The sequence below is a fragment of the Bubalus bubalis genome, chromosome 11, assembly GCF_019923935.1.
Source record: "Bubalus bubalis isolate 160015118507 breed Murrah chromosome 11, NDDB_SH_1, whole genome shotgun sequence".
Taxonomy (NCBI): domain Eukaryota; kingdom Metazoa; phylum Chordata; class Mammalia; order Artiodactyla; family Bovidae; genus Bubalus; species Bubalus bubalis.
Genome location: NC_059167.1, coordinates 15,247,138 through 15,254,628, shown reverse-complemented (window position 1 = coordinate 15,254,628; position 7,491 = coordinate 15,247,138). Strand labels below are relative to the sequence as shown.

General features: G+C 43.2%; 1 long non-coding RNA gene across 2 annotated transcripts in view; it reads right to left on the bottom strand.

The window, feature by feature from the left end:
• Positions 1 to 1,375: 1,375 nt before the first annotated feature.
• LOC112587784 overlaps positions 1,376 to 7,491 on the bottom strand; it is a 117,308-nt gene continuing 111,192 nt past the window's right edge. For both annotated transcript variants that reach the window (XR_003112221.3, XR_006542616.2), the window contains one exon: positions 1,376 to 5,832. This is a non-coding gene — a long non-coding RNA (uncharacterized LOC112587784). The remainder of the gene's footprint in view (positions 5,833 to 7,491) is intronic.

The following is a 7,491-nucleotide window of genomic DNA, read 5'->3' as shown; positions in this document are numbered from 1 at the left end:
AAAAATGGAGCCAATAGACTTGCTTGACACAGGGCTACCACAAACTTTCAGTTTGTAAAAAAATAAAAAACCACGGTACCTGTGAACTGCAATAAAGTGAAGAGCAATAAAAGAGATGCTTGCAATCATAGTGTTCTCTTCTGTGGATGCGTGTGAAGGTGAATAACAAGGAACAGCACCTGCGTGTGCAGAGCTGGCAGGGCGTGTGTTCTCTAAATGCTGGTTAGTGCCGGTGAGTGAACTAAGGAGCCATACCTAAGGAGTGGCTTCTTCCAGAGCTATTTAGACCAGGAGACAGAATCTCTCAGCAGAATTTCAGGCATCAGTAGGCAATTGAGAGGCAAGGAGAGCTTCTGGTGATGGTCAATTCATATTGCCCAGCAGCCCTGGCCTGAAGATGGGTAACTATGTGTAATAACAGTGGTTTGCACTTAGAAGCACTTCCAGCATGCTGGCAGTGTTCAAAGCCAAGGCTCAGCAGACTCCAGCCCCCGGGCAAAAGGGGGCCGCCGTCTGTTTCTGTAACCCAAGCTTTACTGGAACACTGCCACACTTGTGTGTTTACGTATCATCACAGCTGCTTTCTCATCACATTGGCAGAGTGGAGTAGCTGTGCTAGAGATCAACTGGGCTGCAAAACCTAAAATATTTGCTATCTGGTCCTTTCCAGAAAAAAACTTGCTCACCGCTGTTCCAAAGACTTGGCAGGATTAATGTCATTTAATTCCTGTCATATGTGTAGAAACAGGGGATTGCTGCCTCTCTTTAACAGATGAAACAACTAAGGTCAGAGAGATGAAATAACTCACAATTCAGTTCTGAATGTACCTAACACAGTGTCAGAATCTGGGATCAGAACACCTACGTGGGGTGGGGCTTCTCTCCCTGATAGAGTTGCCCAACTTTAACAAATAAAAATGCAGGACACAAGTTATATTTGAATTTCAGATAAAAAATACTTTTAAGTGTTTGATGAGATATTTGGAATACACTTATATTTAAAAACTAGCCATTGTTTATCTGAAATCCATGATTAACTGAATGTTCTATATTTCAGCTGGCAATCCCATGGAGGACCCTGGGAGGAAGGAAAGCTCAGCCAGGCCCGGGAAGAAACCAGCAACCCTGGGGCGCGTTCCTGGAAACGTCTCTTACTGCAGCAAGATCTCTTCCTAGAAGGCTCAGGTATGGGTGCTCTGATGCACCACAATACGTTCATCCCACAAAGGTGTCTTTCACAAGGCTCTTGGGGTATCTGGGGGGCTATTGCCATGTTGCTCCAGCTCCAAGCAGCGAGAAGCAGAGAGAAAAGTTTGGGGGGAAGCACGAAGCCCCTCTCTCCCATCCATCACCTCCCTTCCCTAGAAACCTCTGGAATCCTCCTCTCCTTTTCTCCTGCCTTTCTGGTCAAAGGCCCCACCAGGCTCTCTCTCCCTTTGAGATGGCATAGGAGTTTAAGAAAGAGGAGAAAAAATATGGCAAGCCAGACTGACAGCAATCCAAGGCCAGAGGGGGACCGGAGGCGGGGGCAGAAAGAGAGAGAGAGAGAGAGAGAGAGAGAGATGTGAGGTGGGGGATGGGAGAGGGCCGTGTCTAATTTTTAATAGACTGAGACATAAATGCAGCATGATTCACTTTGAACAGGCCACCTGGATTAGATGGAAGTTAATTAAAACAATCCCTCATTTCTCAGCGCTTAAAACTTCTTAAGTCTCACTTGGGGAAGGGTGCGGCAGGACTTTTTATTACTCTTAGATGGTGTTCAGAAGGCCCATAAATACATCTCCTCTTCCTGTGATCCCATTAATCTTGCCGCCTCTCCTGCTCCTCTCTGCCAACAATCAGATCCCAGTAAACAACCTCAAGTGAAATTTGCAACTGTCAGATAAACATTAAAAATGCTTCTCTTGTCCTTTCCCATTGATAGTCCCATTAATATTGTAATGGAACAAAAAGTTATGAAAATGAATGCATGCTGGTTTTGGAAATGAATGATGCCGACCACGGCTGGGATATAGACACACATGCATATGGATGGGCTCAGAAGATAGCGGATGCTGCCCACATCCACAGCAGGGCTGTGCGCCGATAGGCCAGGCAACACGCACGCCAGGGACCAAGGACAGCAGCCCACATCGCTGGGTACACCCATGTCCACACATGTCAGGGCCTCTAAACGGAATAAAGGAATTCCACCCCAGAAGCTACTGGAGACACACAGCTCACCACCTGGCTTTATACAGAGTAAAATATTACAACGATTTCTCTTTTATCATTGCTTCTCTCCTCCCTTATCTGTTTGCAGTCAGGGGTTGGGATTCTCTCTAAAGATAATAAGATATCCCGATTGATAAGGCTCTCTTGATATTTCTTCCTCATCTATTTTCCATGCAGTGGCCTCTTTAATACACATGCCTGCTTCTGTGTGTGCGTTTATCTATCTGACGAATGAGGCCTTAAAATCTGAAGGTAGAATACATGGAAACTTTATAAGAAGAAACTTCCTAAAGGAGTATTTAGGTCAAAGAATTTTATTTGATGGAGGATATGAGTTCAAGTTTTATGTGTATTACGTTCACTGTACACAATAAAACAACCAACCAAACAAAAAACTCCATGCACCAAAATCTTTTGTAGAAGGATTTTCATAACCGTCTCATCCAGGCCTGGCCATGGGTTCTTGGTGGACACGGACAACTTGTGCTTTTGCTCATTATTGTAACCCAGCCACTAGCACAGTTCCTGGCACTTAGTAGCAGCTCAAGAAAGCTGATGCCAAAGAGAGGGGAAGGAGAAAGAAAGGAAGGGAGGGAGAGATGGCCATGTTGCTCTTCCTCTTCAGGGAAGTCTCTCTCCACCTGCCAACCTGAGGCAGGAGATGGCACTGGGAGTTTTAACATCTGAGAAGGTTGACTTGAAGGTAGAATTGATGGGGAGCAGGACCTGGCCACTCCTAACAGAGGAATGATCACATTAAAAATGACTCATCATTTGCCCAGCTTCTCTCTGTGTCTTCGGTTTTCATACTCTTTCTTCTAATTTTTATTTTTCGTGATCTTAACTGGCATATCAATTTTGTTGTCATTGTTGTTTGGTTGGTAAGTCAAGTTTGACTCTTTACGACCCCATGGACTGCAGCCTGCCAGTCTCCCCTGTCCTTCATTGTCTCCCAGAGTTTGTTCAAATTCGTGTCCCTTGGGTCAGTGATGCTATCTAACCATCTCATCTTCTGCTGCCCCCTTCTCCTTTTGCCTTCAATCTTTCCCAGCATCAGGGTCTTTTCATGAGTCATATTAATATATTTCCTAAAATCCTGAAGTGTGTCATTGAGATCAAGACTTCCATAGACTTCTCTCCACCCCCATTCCAGCCATGCTTTTGACCACACACCTCAGCCTACTGAATTTTTACCCTCCTTCAAGGCCACTCCGGGAAACCTCTTGGCCCCTTTGAATGGGTTAAGTCTCCCTGCTATGACTTCCCAGAGTGTCTCTCCCTATTCTTTGCCAACAGCCAACATGGGTCTCCTCCAGGTTATGAGCTCTACCGTGGCAGCAGCCTGGCTCAGAGCACAAGCTCAATAAATAGTTGTTGATTGACTGATGGAGTAGTTATTTTTAAAGGAGTTACATAAACTCTCTACCCTGACCTGTAAATGCCTAACATGTCATTTGCAATGAGGAGTAGAGCAACCACTGGTATCTTAATACACAGACCAAGTCCCGGCCATGTCTCTGACTCACAGAGAGACCTAGAAGAGGCCAAGTAAGCTTTCTGGGCCTCAGTTTCCTTATCTGTGCCAGTGATACGGCATCACACAATGTAACTGCAAAACAGAGCAAACCAAGTGAGACATCCACAATACTCAGTAGGATATTACATTCATACACATGTGTTATACATATATGAAAGAGACAGGAAGGATGGAAGAGTGATGCCGAATTTCATTAAGTTCCTACCTAGAAAAGAAGACATATACAAAATTGAGAGAAAAGGTAAAGGCGGAAAAAAAAGGAAGATGAAATCTCGACCACCTAATTGGCAGTTGCTGGCTTTCTGAATGCACGTAATGTGGATATATGGGTAGTGAGGAGACTTCACCACTACCCACTCTGAGTTGTGAAGGCATTGACATTATAGCAACCATAAATAAGATTTAGTGCATCCCAAAAGGAGCGTGGATCTGAATCCAGGTAGAATCCTGGCAAAACCTCAACATCAATAACCTCAGCTAACGGGATGTCATTGTTTTCCAAGGGACACACCCCATTCAACGCCAGGAAAATTTGAACTCAAGTAGGGAAACAAAATTTAAGGAGATCAAAATTATATTTTAATATTTTTGCATTAGCAAATCTTTAAAAATTTAATATCCTATATATTTGCAAAGTTCAAGGAATTTTTGTCTTTGGAGTGAGTGCTTTCTACTCCAATTTAAAATGTATAATTACATAATTGATTTAAGACTTGGGATTTTTACATTGTGAAAAATGTAGCATTTTATGTAGTTAAGTGTTAGAATATTTAAGAAGAACTATGCTCATATTACTAGTTAATTTCATAGATTTTTGAGAATTATTTGGCTATGTTAGGAAGGTTTTGTTTGTTAAGTGAGGAAATGGAAATACTTAAGGAGGAAAACAAATATATCTCATTTACAAATGCAATTTTAAATACTCAAAAGTATTTAATGAACAAGGTTTTAAAAAGGGGCAAAATAGAATTCAAGAGTCCTTTAAAGTGATTGCTAAAATAAGAATAACAAGATTTGTAAAAATGACTTAGAATAATAAAAATGTGTCAGCCTATCTTAAAAGCCCATGGAAAAATTCCTGTCACATGCTACAACATGGATGAACTTGGAGGACATTATGGTAAGTGAAATAAACCAGTCACCAAAGGACAAGAATTGTGTGATTTCTCTTGCTTGAGGCACCTGTAGAAGTCAAATTTATGGAAGCAGAAAATGGATGGGTGGTTACTGGGGGGCTGGGAAGAGGTAGGAAAGGGGAGTTGTTTAATGGGTACAGATTTTCAGTTTTGCAAGATGAAAAAGGTCTGGAGGACTGCTTCACAGCAATGTGCATATGCTTAATACTAATGAACTTGAAGGGCTTCATGGTGGCTCGTTAAACAATTTGTCTGCAATGCAGGAGGCGCAGGAGACACAGGTTCGATCCCTGGGTCCAGAAGATCCCCTGGAGGAGGGCACGGCAATCCACTCCAGTATTCTTGCGTGGAGAATCCCATGAACAGAGGAGCCTGGGCTCCTCTATCCTGGGCTACAGTCCATAGCATCCCAAAGAGTCAGACACAACTGGTGCGACTGAGCACAATGAACTTTAAGATGGTTAAGAAGATAAATGTTATGTTACATGTTGTTTTTTTTTTTTTTTTTAAATCACAATGAAAACAATGGGAAAAAACGCCTATGGAAGAACTGGAGCTTTGAATGTATAATTTTAGTTTACTGCACATTAATGTTTAAAACTCTACATAACTATTCCCTGCATACAAAAACCACCTTCAAAAGCAGAAAAACCTCACACTAACAGTCTTTATAACGGAGATAATCATGCAGGACAAAATTACCAAGGATTAGAGGAGATAACATTCAGAACACAAGCCAAAAGAGGTTCTTTTTTGAAGGTTGTTACAAATCAAATCAAACCCACAAAAATGAGTCTCTGGGATGAACTGGAGTCACGGGCCCATCCCTCAGCCAGTCACTGCGGTTGGTAGATCGGCTGGTGTTCAACAGTAATTCATTCACATCTCCTTCCATTGGAGCTAGGGTGGGAAGCAGTGGTTTCCCAGAGGAAAATCAGGGAGCTGTTACAAAAGAATGAAAGAAGTTTGCAAGGAAGGCAAATTCAGCTGATCCCATGACAATGCCCTTCGCCACCCTTCTTATCCTCATCCTTTGTAATCCAGGGTTCATCAGAGCTCCTAGAGCAACTCCCTTGAACCTTTTAAGTAATTCCTGTTTTTCTTCCAGACTGGAACCCTCTCCAGCTTCACAGACAGAAAAAAGGTGTGGAGCAAACACCTACAAAACACCTTCAGGACTGGCAGTCCCAAGCCTCAGCTAGCAGCCTATAAATTTACCACCTTCACTATCAAGGCAAGGATATTTTGAGCATATGTGACCTTCTAAGGCCAACTGAGCAAATATTTCCATACCCATAAATTTTTCTTTATAAATATATATTTATTGCCTATTTGAACATTTGGGCAAATAAAAGATTGCAGCCCAGAGGAAGGAAATGCCTTTTATCCTGCAGATTAGAGGAAAGAGAAGTAGCCAGGCAATCCTAGCAGGAATCAGGGGAGTTAGGACTGAGTGGCTCATACTTGCAATGTGCCAGGTATTATTCTAAGTGCCTTACATGTAGGAATCTATTTAACCCTCCCGACCACCCTTTGAGTTTTATTATTCCCATTTTACAGATAAGAAGACCTTGTCTCAGAGTGCTTAAGGGATGTGATCAGCTACATAGCTTGCAGGTGTTAAAACAAACTGGCTCCGGGATCCACACACACTCTCACCTACTGGGCTAGACACCTTCAATGACCCTCTGTTTGATGCTGAAAGTACAACTTAGAGAGATTAAGTGACTTGACCAGGCTACACAGCTGACAAAAAAAGCTGAGACTTCAGCCCTGGATCCTTCATGCTAAGCTCTTGGCAACAATGCAAACCCAAAAGTGTTGGGTCTTCAGGGAGGACCAACCATAATGATGGCTTCTTACTGCTCATTCTTGATTTGCACGTGACTCTGCTCCACTCATGAACCCCTGTTTTGCCACTAGGTTCAGCTGTGGCTGATTTTCAGAACCCACAGGGACGAAAAAAAAAAACCATATTCCTATTTGTTGCAATTGTTCTTGGGGCTTCCCAGGTAATGTAGTGGTAAAGAACCCACCTGCCAATGCAGGAAATGCAAGAGATGTAGGTTCAATCCCTGGATCTGGAAGATCCCCTGGGAAATGGCAACCCACTCCAGTATTCTTGCCTGGAAAATTCCATGAACAGAGGAGCCTGGTGGGCTACGGTCCACGGGGTCATGAAGAGTCAGACACAGATGAGCACGCATGCACAGCACAGTGGTTTTTAGTAATGGCAACTCTTAGAATCACCTGGGGTTTTTTATAATCTGTTGATGCCAAGGCCCCACCTTAGACCAATAGACCAGAATATCTGAGGTGGGGGACAAGGGCACCAGTATTTCATAAGAACTATCCAGGTGAATTTAATGTGCAGTCAGGGCAGAGAACTACTGATTTAACCAACCCCAAACACAGAGGGGGACACAGAGGATGCTGAAAAACATCTTTACTTTTTCTATTAGCTTGCCTTTCTCCCAGGCAAACTCTGCCCTAAATGGATGCCTTGGAGTCTCTTACTCCTAATTTGGGACTTCCCTGGTGGCAGAGTGGATAGGAATCCACCTGCCACTGCAGGGGACACAGGTTCGATCTCTGGTCTGG